The following is a 15,937-nucleotide window of genomic DNA, read 5'->3' as shown; positions in this document are numbered from 1 at the left end:
AAATTTACTAGTGTTTTAATACATCGGAACGTGGCCCTAACAAGAGGTGGAATCTTCGGTGTTACCGCACTGTACCTGTATAACGAAAGCTTTCTAACATCTAAATGGCCACTAACAAGTTCATGCAGCACACCGAGGTTTAACGTTATAAACTATTCACCTCCTGTATGAAACAGTGTACTACCGGTCCAGCTGGGCAATTTCGCATAATTGCACCAGCCGGATAATTGCACCAAATACGCTGGCAAATGGGGTACATTTTATTATAACATGTGTTCTTCAAGTAGAGCGCTAGAAGGAGAAAGACTCAAGTAGACGATAATGGGTATACCCAATTTGGTATGACCCTAGCACTGTTTTTCATCACAGACCCCTGTATATATACATGTAAACACGGCGCTAAACAGGCGGAGAAAAACGTACAGGCCATGCATTTTTCTTTTTAAAGAGTTGATATTTCTTTCCATTGGCTCTGTCCGCACGGTTTTAAAATTGAAATAAAACAGCTTCCATAAATTCTCCTAGCTTTCATCATTTGAATAATTTACAAAAATCCATCTTTCTACTAAAATCAACCAACCAACTCATACGATACAAAACGTGGGTCACTTCATTTTCCACTGCCTTCAAAAAAGAAGTCAACCCAACCATAGTCAACCATAGTTAACGTAGAACTTTCACAGTAGACTAGATAACTATTTCAATTTCCATGTACCAGTATCTCCATGTACTCGCCGTTTGTCTGCAATTAGCCTTAGTGGGCATGAACTTGCAATGATAAATGACGTTTTGAATAAATTGGACGATAATTGGTAGAGCTATCTATCAACATCATCTAGATTTTAATAGCTTGGGTTCCAGCCTTCTTAGATTTAGTCCGCTACCCAAGCTCCGCTCCTCGCCAAGGCTAGACCGTCCAGGCTAGATTTTAATCAAAGCCTCTTTGATCTATATCTGGACAAATCACCCTGAGAACGAGACCGTTCCTTCGTGGCGCAGAGTAGGCTGAGTACGAGAGCGCATCATGACCGCGCGAACTACGAGGTGGTGTGAACAGCCAGGAGACTCCAGCTGACATGCACGCCGCGCCGCTCCCAGGATCGTCTTTTCATCGGGATTTCCTGTCTGCTAACTGACGGTGAGTGATGTATTTCTCTTCTCTTGTTTGGAACCGTTGAGGTTCGCTTCTTAACTTTTGAAAGACTCAAAAGCCTGTTTTTGAAAACAGGAAAAATTGAATTTCGAACCAGACTAAATTGATCCCCACTATAATTTACACAGTGACTGTTGGGTGTTGTTTGAATTATGTGGATGTGGGCTGTGGAATTTACATAGGCTGATGCAGTCGCAGTAAGACTGAAATATATTTTGTTTATCTGAGTGAGTTATTCGTGACTTCAAACTTCTAAACATCGTCGCAGACACGAATAAATTATTCTCTAGAAAAATACACAAGATGGCGGCCATGCGAAATTAGCATATTAGTTATGTGTCCGCCTGCCAGTAAAGACTTAAAAGGCCACATGTCCTTGATTAACGACTTACAAAAGACACCAGGAAATTATGATCTTAGTGGTATTTACAACTCAACTGTATTGAATAGATAAACCCTGTTCCAAACTTTCACGTGTTTTGGTGTTTAGTGAAAAACTAGATAGTCAGTGGTGTCAAAATTATGCATAACGTTATCTCCAAGCAGATATTGGGGTAGAAGATCGTTTTCAGACTGCCTGTATTCTGTAGTGGCCTAGTGGATATCTGTCGGAAAACCGTCAGTCAGAAAACACTACAACTCCAACATCTGCTGGGAAATCGCCCTTTTATAGCAGAATACATCGGCCACAAATACATGTATGTCATATGATTATATTTGCTTGGAGAATAGAGCTGATCCCCCAGTGTGCTTCATCTCGTCGACCTAGTGGTTTGGATGTATGCGCCCAAATTTGGGAAGTAATACTAATTAAAATACTCTCGTCTGTCTTGTCATCCATGCAGAAAAATAGTAGTTCTAATGTCCATTCGCATCTAATTTGCTCTGATCCAATTGTGCTGGGTGCAGCCATGGAGGTTTAGTAATATCTCCTTGGTCTAGTACTTAAACTTGGCTTCTGAGTTCTGAACAGTATAATTTAAATACTGTAATTTCAGGTAACTTTCTCCTCCTTCAAACTCAACTTGATTGAGTTTGACATTGATTACAACCTCTGTATAGTAAGAATTGTATGTGTAATACTAATAGTTCCAGTGGTAAGCTGAAGTTCTTTTTGGGTGGAACCATTAGTTCGCAGACAAAGGTATTAAATATTTGTTCTTCCAGGTGAGGCTGACAGCTGACTAAAATGAGTCAGATGAAGTCACATTTTATTTACAGTAGCTCAATTTTGTTTCAGGCCACTAAGCCACTTGTTTCTACAGTAGTAGCTTTTGTCTGGACCTTTCAGGAAAATATTGTTGCAACTTGTAGGGCTCTGTAGCTGAGAAGAAAAGAATGCTGCAACAACTACTGAACTAGTGCTGAGTAGGTAAACACCAGAGCAAGTTCACACATGGGTGACCCTCCTAATTTGCATAGGCCATAAACTATGAAACAAAGGCAGGCCTGGCATCTGGACTTTACTTTTGGGATTAGCAGATTTATAGATTAGCAGATTTACACCAACGGGAAAGTGTGGACCACTGATCATCATCATAGTTCTGCTGCTCTGCTTTGGGCCTCCAAATTAAATCCACGTGAACTAAAATGCATTTACAGTATTTCTACCTACTCTCACCTCTCAAAATCAAATAAACGTACCAGTACTTTTTTTTTCCACTCAAAATCCACCCGGTACTTTCTTATTTTAGACGGTACGTTAATTTTTTTATTTTTTTAAATGTAGGCTTTGCTAACCAGGAATCCCTCTAAAATCTAAAGTTAATGTTTTTCTGCCTGCATTTCCTCTGCATTTCTCGCTATTTTTCGGCCTAGCAGCATTAATTTTCTCCGCCGCTTTGACGGCCTTGTGAAAATTATCATGGCGGCACTCATAAGTCATAACAGAGCGGCCGATATCGCTGTCAGTCTGACGCTACAAAGTAAAGGGGAAAATAAGGTGCAACATCGACATTCAAAATACAATTTTCATATAATAACTTTGACAGTCATCGTAAACCAAAGCACGCTGATCAAAAACGTGTAGAGTAGAGTGCACGGGGAATAATTCTTGACCACTATCGGCAGCACGGCGGAGTAATTATTTGTTCGCAGAAGACATGTTACACCAAGGATAAACCTCCTTGGTTACACGTAAAAAAGGTAAAGCAGGCATCCTCAATTGAAGTGAAGCATAATGCTTTTTGAAGTACTAGTAGCTAGTGGTAGTGCGATGCGGCGTCGCCACGGCTATTTTCTACTCTTCTCGATAAGTGTGTTGGGTTCTTTTACGTGCAGAGGTTTGACGCTTGAGGCTTTACGTCACCATCCGAAATGACGAATGCAATCCCTTACATCATGTCCGAGCTCGAGTCGACCACTGAGGTTCAAACGCGGGCCCTTAGGATCCACGGAATTTGATCCAGATGGCGAAGTAGCGGGGTTGCGTTACCGCTTGCGCCACGGGGACATGTTACACATAAAAACAACAATCATAACTTAACTTCCCAAGTGTGATTTGTCTTTTGAGGCCACAAAATCTCTAAAACGGCAGAAATATGTCCGATGTGATTCGGGAAACGCGGCTTGAAATATAGCCGCCACTCTCTACCACTATTAGGAATGGCGACGGTAAAACTAGCAGCATATTGCATTGAACGGATACCGATCTTTAAATGATACCATAAATGTGTGGCAATATTATAGTTGGGGGCAAGTGGCCGCCGCCCCGGGCAACAATAGAAACAGAAGGCCATTTTTATTTTCAGGGGTTTCATATTCTAAAATGACCGTAAGATTTTCACAATATTAGCGGTGAAGTGCAGGTTTCTAGTGTCAACATGTATAATCGGTAACTTCTTTGTACGTGCGGTCTGAGACGTTGAGCTACTCTTACACTTACAGTTGAGCTCTGTTCAATATTGTGGGCTCTACCGCGGGAACTCGAAATCTGAGCGTCTCACAAAAACGTTGTTTTTGACCCTATGGGCCAAAAGTTTACGGACATGTGTGCTCATATTTGTTTTTTGGGGTGATGTGATTGTCTTTAGAAAATATGATAAGGTACAAATGTACATTAGTAGCTGTATGATGATTATTGTTATTGACTTAACGTTATATGTCACTGATTGTCAGTAGTCATAAATGATATTCTACATTGTACAACAATTTTCTTTGATCGCTCTCTTCAAGTTCCAAGTAGAAAATGCATGTATCATGTACATTTTCCCTTGTTGAATTTGAAAGTACTGTGGCCCCCGGTTAGGGGTCATAGCGGGGAACCCATGCCCAATTTTTCAACATTACTTTATATTTTATTGAAGTGGTGAGGAAGATCATGATTAGAACAAGCATTGGATAGATATAACTTACCTGCTTATTATCTTATGTCCCTCGGACAGTTGTATGGACACAGTTTACCTCAACTGTCAAATTTTCCGGGTGGTACTTTTATTTCAGGGGTACATAGTATATTAGATTCTGAAGATTTGTCTGGGGGGTACTTCTATTTTAGGGGGTACTAAATCTATTTGTTTGAAAAAAAAGTCCGGGCAAGCTGCCCGATATGATGATGATGAAATCTATTTGAGAGGTGAGAGCAGGGCTCTAGCCAGCCTGAAATTTTATCCCGTAAGCCCAAAAATTTGTACAAACCTAACATATCGAGCGCCGAAGGGGGGTCCGGGGGTATTCCCCCCGGGAAATTTTAAAATCTAGACCCTCTGAAACGCTATCTCAAGCATTTTGAGGGGCAAGTTTGGGTGAAAAATTAATTGGGCCTTCGTTGTATACAATCGGCAAATAAATGAAATTTAGCACCACAAAACTTTATTATTTATTTGACAAATATACACGTGAATTCAAGTTGGCAGAAATAAAACATTTTCAACACCGGTCGACGCGTCGTACTGGTCCCGTTTGCGCCCTGTACTAAATATAGTAGGAAATGAGACACCCTACTTTGGACAGAACGCCCTAAAGACGTTCAATATTTTCCTTCCGTGTTTTCCATGGTCGATTTCTCTGGTAACTTCCACTTGATTTGATCAAAATTCGTCGATTCAAGCCCCATCTTCGCACCAAATATCAATTTCTGATAAAACCTCGCGGATTCGCACCTCTCGTAAACCGCGAGACTTGTATGTCATTGGTCGACTTTCCGTGACGCGGCGTGAACGAACGCTGTTATTGGTAGATGATATCTGATTCTGAGGTCTAAAACTATCAACACTAGTTTTCGTGGGAAGAGTGCGTGTAACTCGGCGTAAAACTTTAACAATGTTTACCAAAAAAAATACGGAAAGCCTGGTAACTACCGGAGTATTTTTTGTGTGGCTATAACTAGCGGTGAACCCGGGAAAACAGCCGAAAAAACGTCAGCCCGATGCGACCGGCCAGAATTGTAGTGGGGCACTAGTAGTGGGGAGGGGGGCACACGATGCTGATTTTCTCTCGGCCCACGAACCACTGGCAACCTCCGCGCCTCCGTTTGTCACCTACCTATAAAGCCACCTTGGGGTTGTCACCTGCCGCCGGCGGAAGATAGAAATGGCCTGAATCGGCTTCACTTCAAACTTCCGCTTCTTTTCTGGAGATCTTTGCAAAAGTTCAAGCCCTGTCTATCTTTTCTCCCGATTTTTTTTTCCGTCAAGGTTTACGGATTGGTCAGGGAAAAATCCCACAAAAACGTACTACTCTCACCGTGAGAGTAGTACGTTTTTGTGGGATTTTTCCCTGACTTAACCTTATAATTATTTGGTGAAACTACAAGCATGCGTTGTAATTGTAAACATCTACGAAAAAAAGTCGAAGCTCTCTATCACTGTTGCACTAGCGTTTAACAGCCTGTCAGGAACTGTGGAAAATGAGAAATTTACACTTTTACTGGCCGATATCAAGTCCAAGTGTCTCCAACAACATTGTTTACTTTATGTATACTTATATATCCGCCACGTAAGTTGTAATTATGGGTAAAATATAAAAACTTGTCGACCCGCCTAAGTACCTCGGCCAGAGGCTGGCCCCTTGGTTCTCAGTATGTTAGGTTTCGCCAAGTTGCTTGGTCCCCAGGGTCTCTGCTAAGTGTGTGTTACAATCTGGTCTAAAAATTATATCTGTCCAGTGTCCATTTCCTTACCTTTATCTTGCATTTACAAATTGCATTCTAGACTACAAGCAGCTGAGCCACTCCAGGAAAAGTGACTGAGCACAAGCTTCCCTATCAACAGAAGGGAAACCACCATGGGGAATTCTCCAGTGCAGCAACTCAGCATTTTCCTGACACAAGACTCGGGCCCAAGAACATGACATTCCTTAAGTTAAGTGACACTTTTCTCTTCAATATACCCTTTTCTCAGGATTTACTGAGAACTTCTCCTTCTCGGGTCACGGCTTCAGTCTGCCATGCTCTCCCGCTTCACTCAGCACCAGATCCTCCTTGGTGCAAGGCCACACACAGAAGATTCGACATACATGTACTTGAGTACGTCAGACCACAGCAGTGTTTACATAGTTTTTCTATTGTCCATTATTTACTTAACAAACACTCAGTTACCATAACTTTTAAGTGTTTTTTTAAAGCTTTATTTCTTATGTGTATCATGACAGTTATGTGACTGCTTGGTACTATAGGTCGTATATTTTACAGCACAACTGCCGAAGCGATGCAGTTTCTGTATCCAACGCCACTATTATAATAACTGGATGTAGCAGGATGCTTCGACACTGTAACTTAGGAACCACTCAGATGAACAGCTAGTCCTATCATCGACTCCTATGGGAAAGTTGAGAAAATGATGGTCTCATTATCTCAACCTGCAAAACTTCAGTTCAGACCATAAAACTTATCCTCAAATGCTAACATGATCTGTCAACTCTCATGAAACCAATTAGAGCAGATTCTATATGGCTAGTCTGCAAATCCCCCCCCCCCCCTATTAAAATAGAGCCCTTTGGAATGGCCCTTTTATATAATTATACTAAGTAAGCCTTATATAAGACTGCAAACAGCAGACGTGGGGTCGTGTTCTAAGCCTCCAAGCAGGCCCAATGGATTGCAAAGACCGTATCCAACTGGATCAAGGAGCTTGGGTTGCAAAACATACTTCTTCTGCCAGTTTGATACGGTCTTCGCAACCTGTAGATCTGCTTGGAGATTAGAGTCGTGTGGCACAAGTGTTAGAGTGCGCAGCTTTTAAACAATGGGACCCAGAATAGAATCCAGCTGGATTGTGCCCAGAGACATGTCCGAACTTGCGCTCCGACATTGTGCCCCAGTGTGTGATGGTCCAAATCCTTCTGTCTGAAGTTGGTGATTCACCACAAATCACCTGGATGGAGGCCTGGCAAACCTCCGTGGTATCAACCATGAAACAAATCAAAGGAGCGAGTAGAAACAGAAGTGATCCCAACTGAGATTCGAACTCACGCCGAAACCGGAGGCCAGATCACAGGCACGCACGCCTTAACCACTACGCTAAAAGGTCGCGACCAGTTAGCCTGGTCAGTTGGAGGCGCTTGAACCCCCACTGTTACACTACTCCCCCTTTTCTTTTAAGATTCGTCCTTGAATCTCCGAGTTCGATCTTCCCTGTGTGGCACAAACGGTTACTCACAGTCACACCATTCGCCCAGACGAGAGAACTGGCATTCCCTGTCTTGTACGACTGCCAATGAAAGGGTATGCCACCCCGTAAAAAGAGCGGTATAACACTAAGCAAGGGGCCAGTTCTGGCCTGTGCACATACTACTGCTACTAAACAGCAGACTGACGATCATTCCACTATCTCGTGAGGGTGTGTAAAACCTCAGGATGGAAAAAGGTCAATTTTTTTTCAAACAAAATCAACAACTTAGGGCTTTCCAACCATACTAGCCACCCCTAATTATAAACTGCCTACAATTCACACACAAAATCTCAACAAGAATGGATTTTCAATGCCTATCCCCATGCAAATCTATTGTGATGGAAGTCAGAACCTGAAATTTCAAGAAATTATGTTATAGGTCCCCAAATTAAATGTTTTCATATGACTAATTGTCAACTTGGAAAAATGGGTCACAGGCCTCAGATCATGTACAGGTCTTCCTGGTTGGTTAAATCATTGTGGTCAATCTAGATAAGACTGTTGACTGGTACATTATACAATGTAAGGACAACAATGTTTGAATAGACTTCCATATAAGACTTGCTAGGAACTTTGCCAGTCATGCCTGTCCAACTACTACCAAAGGAGGCCAAGTGTAATAAGAAAAGCATGCTAAGTAAAAGCATACAATTGCAGGAAGCCTTGAATTATGAATGGAAGGACACACTTCAAACCTTATGTATGCTAGCCTATGATGTTTGACATGGGATATTCTCCCTTTCTTGTTCCTGTCCAGACTTGACAACTTTGAGCTGTGGCTGGTCGACATCATGAAGCACCGGTGTGAGATGGAGGAGGGGCGACCCAACCGGCGCTCTAGGACAAGGAGTTCCAGGACCTGTCCCTCCGCAAAAAGGCTGGAATCATCTACCCACTACAACTGTGACTACCGGCTGGAAGCAGAGGACGCACAGGGCTTGCTCAAGGTATACAACATGGTGAAATCGTCAAAACCATTGAACTGATTCAAACCTGCTTTGCTTCTTCATTAACAGAGGAGGAAATAGATATGAAGAAGTGTTAGCTCCTGCTGCGGCAAAATGGGTATCATCCACTTCTGATCTATGCACCTAAGACCTAAGCTGGCCTACCTTTTTGAACTACAAAGGGTAATGAAATTCAGCTAGATGTTGTTTTTATAAAAGCTTTCCATCTTTGTAGGGCTAAGTCAGGCATAGAAGCTAGCATTTCCCTAGCAATACTGAATTTGGCTTCAAAGAAGTCATTGTGATAGTCTATTCTACCCACAACCAATACATGTATTGATCTTCACAGAGGCAACACTGCAAGACATCAGGGACACTGTCTACTTCAGGACAAGTGCCAGGATCAGAAGCCAGAGTACAAGCAGTGCTAGGATTCAGATGCCCCCATGAACGTGGGAGAGAAGGAAGCAGAGAGGCAGTGCATCTGATGAGAACTTGTACCGGAGGGGGATTTGCCTACAGGATAGACTTAAGGGGACATGGTAGGAGGGTAGGCTATGGCGAAGGATTTAAGCTAGATAAATGTACATGTTTTTCTTGATGGGATGTGGCACGTATGTTTGCAATCCGTACCATCAAAATATGTGATTTTAGTATGTGAGAGATGTATAAATGATGGTATTTGATTATTTTGAAGAATCAGTTTTACTTATATGACTACCTCGGGGAATCTTCCTGTTCAACTTATGCCACTTTAAGATTTGATTTAGTGTGCCCTTGTGTTCATTTGTGATACTGTTTTAGCATGTGGGTTTGGTAGTGTGTGCGTGTGTAACTGTAAGCGTGCGTGTGTAAATCTTTCCATCCGTCCATACCTGTCAGTACACTGCACTTTGTGTGTCCTGCGTGAAATGTATGTTGTACTGTGTATGTCAGTCTTGGCACCCGTCTATAGCTGTCGGTTAACTGCACTTTGTGTGTCCTGCGTGAAATGTATGTCGTACTGTGTATGTCAGTCTTTGCACCCGTCTATAGCTGTCAGTTAACTGCACTTTGTGTGTCCTGCGTGAAATGTATGTTGTACTGTGTATGTCAGTCTTGGCACCCGTCTATAGCTGTCTGTTAACTGCACTTTGTGTGTCCTGCATGAAATGTATGTTGTACTGTGTATGTCAGTCTTTGCACCCGTCTATAGCTGTCAGTGCACTGCACTTTGTGTGTCCTGCATGAAATGTATGTTGTACCGTGTATGTCAGTCTTGGCACCCGTCTATAGCTGTCGGTTAACTGCACTTTGTGTGTGCTGCGTGAAATGTATGTTGTAGTACTTGTACCGTGTATGTCAGTCTTGGCACCCGTCTATAGCTGTCAGTTCACTGCACTTTGTGTGTCCTGCGTGAAATGTATGTTGTACCGTGTATGTCAGTCTTGGCACCCGTCTATAGCTGTCGGTTAACTGCACTTTGTGTGTCCTGCGTGAAATGTATGTTGTACCATGTATGTCAGTCTTGGCACCCGTCTATAGCTGTCGGTTAACTGCACTTTGTGTGTCCTGCGTGAAATGTATGTTGTACCGTGTATGTCAGTCTTGGCACCCGTCTATAGCTGTCGGTTAACTGCACTTTGTGTGTCCTGCATGAAATGTATGTTGTACCGTGTATGTCAGTCTTGGCACCCGTCTATAGCTGTCGGTTAACTGCACTTTGTGTGTCCTGCATGAAATGTATGTTGTACCGTGTATGTCAGTCTTGGCACCCGTCTATAGCTGTCAGTTAACTGCACTTTGTGTGTCCTGCGTGAAATGTATGTTGTACCGTGTATGTCAGTCTTGGCACCCGTCTATAGCTGTCGGTTAACTGCACTTTGTGTGTCCTGCATGAAATGTATGTTGTACTGTGTATGTCAGTCTTGGCACCCGTCTATAGCTGTCGGTTAACTGCACTTTGTGTGTCCTGCGTGAAATGTATGTTGTACCGTGTATGTCAGTCTTGGCACCCGTCTATAGTTGTCGGTTAACTGCACTTTGTGTGTCCTGCGTGAAATGTATGTTGTACCGTGTATGTCAGTCTTGGCACCCGTCTATAGCTGTCAGTTCACTGCACTTTGTGTGTCCTGCATGAAATGTATGTTGTACCGTGTATGTCAGTCTTGGCACCCGTCTATAGCTGTCTGTTAACTGCACTTTGTGTGTCCTGCGTGAAATGTATGTTGTACTGTGTATATGTCAGTCTTGGCACCCGTCTATAGCTGTCGGTTAACTGCACTTTGTGTGTCCTGCATGAAATGTGTGTTGTACCGTGTATGTCAGTCTTGGCACCCGTCTATAGCTGTCAGTTCACTGCACTTTGTGTGTCCTGCATGAAATGTATGTTGTACCGTGTATGTCAGTCTTGGCACCCGTCTATAGCTGTCGGTTAACTGCACTTTGTGTGTCCTGCATGAAATGTATGTTGTACCGTGTATGTCAGTCTTGGCACCCGTCTATAGCTGTCAGTGCACTGCACTTTGTGTGTCCTGCATGAAATGTATGTTGTACCGTGTATGTCAGTCTTGGCACCCGTCTATAGCTGTCGGTTAACTGCACTTTGTGTGTGCTGCGTGAAATGTATGTTGTACCGTGTATGTCAGTCTTGGCACCCGTCTATAGCTGTCAGTTCACTGCACTTTGTGTGTCCTGCATGAAATGTATGTTGTACCGTGTATGTCAGTCTTGGCACCCGTCTATAGCTGTCGGTTAACTGCACTTTGTGTGTGCTGCGTGAAATGTATGTTGTACCGTGTATGTCAGTCTTGGCACCCGTCTATAGCTGTCGGTTAACTGCACTTTGTGTGTCCTGCGTGAAATGTATGTTGTACCGTGTATGTCAGTCTTGGCACCCGTCTATAGCTGTCGGTTAACTGCACTTTGTGTGTCCTGCATGAAATGTATGTTGTACCGTGTATGTCAGTCTTGGCACCCGTCTATAGTTGTCGGTTAACTGCACTTTGTGTGTCCTGCGTGAAATGTATGTTGTACCGTGTATGTCAGTCTTGGCACCCGTCTATAGCTGTCAGTTCACTGCACTTTGTGTGTCCTGCATGAAATGTATGTTGTACCGTGTATGTCAGTCTTGGCACCCGTCTATAGCTGTCGGTTAACTGCACTTTGTGTGTCCTGCGTGAAATGTATGTTGTACCGTGTATGTCAGTCTTGGCACCCGTCTATAGCTGTCGGTTAACTGCACTTTGTGTGTCCTGCATGAAATGTATGTTGTACCGTGTATGTCAGTCTTGGTACCCGTCTATAGCTGTCGGTTCACTGCACTTTGTGTGTCCTGCGTGAAATGTATGTTGTACTATGTATGTAAGTCTGTGTGTTGTAGATAGTGCACAGATGCTGTTTTACTCTCTCCAAAGACAGGAGGTGTCTGTAATAATGCTGTCTGTAATAATGCTGTTGATCTCTCACTCTAAAGACAGGAGGTGTTTGGCTGTTTGTAATAATGCTGCTCTACTTTCTCTGAAGACAGGAGGTGTTTGGCTGTCTATAATGATGTTGTTTTGCTTTCTCCGAAGACAGGATGTGTTTGGCTGTCTTTAATGATGTTGTTTTACTTTCTCTGAAGACAGGATGTGTTTGGCTGTCTGTAATAATGCTGTTCTACTTTCTCTGAAGACAGGAGGTGTTTGGCTGTCTATAATGATGTTGTTTTGCTTTCTCTGAAGACAGGATGTGTTTGGCTGTCTTTAATGATGTTGTTTTACTTTCTCTGAAGACAGGATGTGTTTGGCTGTCTGTAATAATGCTGTTCTACTTTCTCTGAAGACAGGAGGTATTTGGCTGTTTGTAATGATGCTGTTTTAATTTCTCTGAAGACAGGGTGTGTTTGGCTGTCTGTAATAATGCTGTTCTACTTTCTCTGAAGGCAGGAGGTGTTTGGCTGTCTGTCATAATGCTGTTCTACTTTCTCCGAAGACAGGATGTGTTTAGCTGTCTGTAATAATGCTGTTCTACTTTCTCTGAAGACAGGAGGTGTTTGGCTGTCTGTAATAATGCTTTTCTACTTTCTCCGAAGACAGGAGGTGTTTGGCTGTCTGTAATAATGCTGTTCTACTTTCTCTGAAGACAGGAGGTGTTTGGCTGTCTGTAATAATGATGTTCTACTTTCTCTGAAGACAGGAGGTGTTTGGCTGTCTGTAATAATGCTGTTCTACTTTCTCCGAAGACAGGATGTGTTTGGCTGTCTGTAATAATGCTGTTCTACTTTCTCCGAAGACAGGATGTGTTTGGCTGTCTGTAATAATGCTGTTCTACTTTCTCCGAAGACAGGATGTGTTTGGCTGTCTGTAATAATGCTGTTCTACTTTCTCCGAAGACAGGATGTGTTTGGCTGTCTGTAATAATGCTGTTCTACTTTCTCCGAAGACAGGGTGTGTTTGGCTGTCTGTAATAATGCTGTTCTACTTTCTCCGAAGACAGGATGTGTTTGGCTGTCTGTAATAATGCTGTTCTACTTTCTCCGAAGACAGGAGGTGTTTGGCTGTCTGTAATAATGCTGTTCTACTTTCTCCGAAGACAGGATGTGTTTGGCTGTCTGTAATAATGCTGTTCTACTTTCTCCGAAGACAGGGTGTGTTTGGCTGTCTGTAATAATGCTGTTCTACTTTCTCTGAAGACAGGAGGTGTTTGGCTGTCTGTAATAATGCTGTTCTACTTTCTCCGAAGACAGGATGTGTTTAGCTGTCTGTAATAATGCTGTTCTACTTTCTCTGAAGACAGGAGGTGTTTGGCTGTCTGTAATAATGCTTTTCTACTTTCTCCGAAGACAGGAGGTGTTTGGCTGTCTGTAATAATGCTGTTCTACTTTCTCTGAAGACAGGAGGTGTTTGGCTGTCTGTAATAATGATGTTCTACTTTCTCTGAAGACAGGAGGTGTTTGGCTGTCTGTAATAATGTTGTTTTACTTTCTCTGAAGACAGGATGTGTTTGGCTGTCTGTAATAATATTGTTTTACTTTCTCTGAAGACAGGAGGTGTTTGGCTGTTTGTAATAATGCTGTTCTACTTTCTCTGAAGACAGGATGTGTTTGCCTGTCCGCAATAATGTTGTTTTACTTTCTCCGAAGACAGGATGTTTGGCTGTCTGTAATAATGCTGTTTACTTTGTCTGAAGACAGAGGTGTTTGGCTGTCTGTTGTGATCCTGCTTCTTCCCTGAAGACAAGGAGGTGTTTGGCTGTCTGTAAATGTTCTTTTACACTTGAAGACAGGCATTTTGCTGTCTGTAAATGTTGTTTTACTTTCTCTGAAGACAGGTGTTTGGCTTCATCTACAGATGAGGTTGATTTACTTTCTCTTTAAACAGAGAGGTGTTTGGCTGTCTGTTGTGATGCTATTTACTTTGTCTGACAGACAGAGAGACGCCTGATGTACTTGTCTGTGTATTTGTAATTACATTAGTATTATTTATGTGTGTGTTTTCCAATATGTTAGTGGGTGTGTATTGCAAGTGTTGTTGTTTTCACACCTGTCCATAATTGTGAATTAAATGCACGTATGTGTTTGTCTTCATTTCGGATTAGGGGGCTAATATCTGGGTAGTGATAGCTTAGCAGCTGTACTCAAGACTGGCTTAGTACATGGTTCCACCCATCCCCTAAAGTCCCTCACGTTCTTTCTCCTCGTTGCCGACCAAACAACGCGAGGGGGCAGTGTATAGATAAGGCCAATGGAGGAGTTCATAAGCTTTATGACAGGATGTGTAAAACAATATGAAATAGCATAAATGAAGCATTGCTGTACATTGGTGCACAAAGGGACAGACGGTAACAGACCTGTACTAGCGAAAAAAAGTCCTTATCATCCTAGTTGTTACAGTTTGTCAAAATATGTTGTAATTAGAAATGTTTATCTGTTATGTGGTCGTATATGGGCCTTCTTTTGTCTAACCAGTTTCTCCTAGTTGTATGTTCTTTTAAATGTGTTTTTTCTCAAAAGTGTAACTCTAAGAATGAGGAAATAAATGAGTGTGACTATGCTTGGTTTATCCCTACCGAGGTTGTGAATTTGACAAGCTTAGCCATGAAATTGATATAGATACATGTATAAAATATAGATGGCACATATATTAATGTGAATGTGTATTCTGATGTATTGATTTTTTTTATATATGATGTGTATATATATGTCTGTGTTACAGAGACTTACATGCCATCTGATTTGCTTTGTATTAATTAAAGGGTCTATTTTTTGTTGAATTAGTGTCTTGTTGCATTTCCTTGGTTCTCACCGACTTACATATACATGTAGGCAAACATACCTTAAACTTAAGATGGTCTGTAAAGAACGGTTAGTCGTTTAAATTTCTTTGAATACAAACTGCACTCCTCCTCCCTTCCGCCCAAAGAAATACAGGCGCGAGGTAGCCGTAGCGACTACAGAAGGGCATTTTATACTATTATATTATACTACTCCTTTTCATAAAGGCTAGTATAATGTGATAACATTTACAAGCAAAAACGTCCTTCTGTAGCCGCCACGGCTAATGTGAGAAGCAACGTGCCGTGCTAACACGTGGTAATTCGGGAAAACATCCATATTCTTCTTTAAAAATTGATATAGAATAGATGTCCTTGGTACGTTTGAAGTGATTGATATCTTGTCCGTTTACAAAAGGTCAGGTGTGTAGTCGAGTAATTGGGCCAAAGGCGTAGAAGATAGTTTTACTTCCACCACTCCCCCTCCTCTGGTGCTCATGACCGTTATGACACGTCTAGTCGACCATCGGTATCAATACACATCTCTGTTGATAGGTAAGTGTGAACAAGGTATGAAAGAGGTCCCCGTCGAGTTAATCCTCGACGCAGGTTAAGATAAGGACTTAATCCTCGACGCAGGTTAAGATAAGGACTTAATCCCCGTCGCAGGTTAAGATAACGACTAATCCCCGACGCAGGTTAAGATAAGGACTTAATCACCGTCGCAGGTTAAGATAAGGACTTAATCACCGTCGCAGTTTAATCCTCGACGTAGTTTAAAAGCCCGACGTAGTTTATGGTCCGACGGAGTATAAGGTCCGACGGAGTTTAACCCTCCGACGAAGTTTGAAGCGACCGACGGCATCAGACGACGTCGGAAGCTGTATCAGATCACCGTCGCACGATTATTCCGTCGGGTTGCAAAATCGACGTTTTAGGGCGTAAACTACACCTAAGCCTCTTTTTGGTCATACTTGTACGTTTTGAATGATATT

General features: G+C 42.4%; 1 long non-coding RNA gene across 1 annotated transcript; it reads left to right on the top strand.

Annotated features, from left to right (window-relative positions):
- The first annotated feature begins 968 nt into the window (after positions 1-968).
- Positions 969-14,942, top strand: LOC136438004 (uncharacterized). The gene is made up of 4 exons (XR_010756360.1): positions 969-1,138; positions 6,304-6,452; positions 8,519-8,708; positions 9,058-14,942. It is a non-coding gene; the product is annotated as an uncharacterized lncRNA (long non-coding RNA).
- Positions 14,943-15,937: the final 995 nt, after the last annotated feature.

Source organism: Branchiostoma lanceolatum, chromosome 7 (genome assembly GCF_035083965.1).
Source record: "Branchiostoma lanceolatum isolate klBraLanc5 chromosome 7, klBraLanc5.hap2, whole genome shotgun sequence".
Lineage (NCBI taxonomy): Eukaryota > Metazoa > Chordata > Leptocardii > Amphioxiformes > Branchiostomatidae > Branchiostoma > Branchiostoma lanceolatum.
Note: the sequence above shows the minus strand (reverse complement) of the source record. Positions and strands in the feature narration are given on the sequence as shown.